The following is an 823-nucleotide window of genomic DNA, read 5'->3' on the forward strand; positions in this document are numbered from 1 at the left end:
TGATTCATCTAAATTTACCCGTTTGTGGGAAAAGGAGGGAAAGTCTAACCGACGTAATTTTCTGCAAATCGTGATACTGTCAAAAAAAGGTGACGTTTCGAAAGATTTACAAGCCCGGGAAAGGGTAGATTTGTAATGGGTTTATCCACATAAAGCGCTGTGATGTTATGAGAGGGCTTTGACCTTACGTAGCTCTTTCATTATGTTGGGAAAAGGAGAAAAAAGTTTTTAAAAAACAAATCCTATTTCCTTGTGTTTTTTATTTTTTTTTTACCGTAAAACCCGTGTTGGGTGAAGTTTTGCTAATAAATTTTTAATATAAGAGGGATTTAGAAGATTAATAAATATTTTAACTATTTTTGAGTTTTTTGAGTACCCTGATTTTTTCCCGAAAAAATCCTACGTTCTTAGAGGTAAGAAATTAAACAAAATTTCAATGTATGGGGTTTTTCACCCATGTAGAGTTAAAATGCTTCCTTACGGGGGGGGGGGGGGGTTTGATTTTGGAGGTATATTGAACTATTAAAGGGTTGGTCGTGACATAAGTAAATTAAAAAAAGGAGAAAAAAAAAAACCCATTCTTGCGGAGTTTTCGATTCTAAGGCTCCTAGAGGTCATGGCATGCTATTCCGCAAAATTTTATCATCTCAAAGGGTCATCCTCGAGGTCGGGCGTGCTTTTCCCGGGAATGTTTATTCACCCTTTGTTTTGGGACCCCCCATATCGGGGTGTGTTAGTCACCCCAAGGTCACCCAAGGCCTTGCTGCAAATTCAGGGGAAAATGGTTACGTCATCCCAAGGTTATGGCATGGCAAATTCCCAA

Source organism: Penaeus monodon, chromosome 23 (genome assembly GCF_015228065.2).
Source record: "Penaeus monodon isolate SGIC_2016 chromosome 23, NSTDA_Pmon_1, whole genome shotgun sequence".
Classification (NCBI taxonomy): Eukaryota; Metazoa; Arthropoda; class Malacostraca; order Decapoda; family Penaeidae; genus Penaeus; species Penaeus monodon.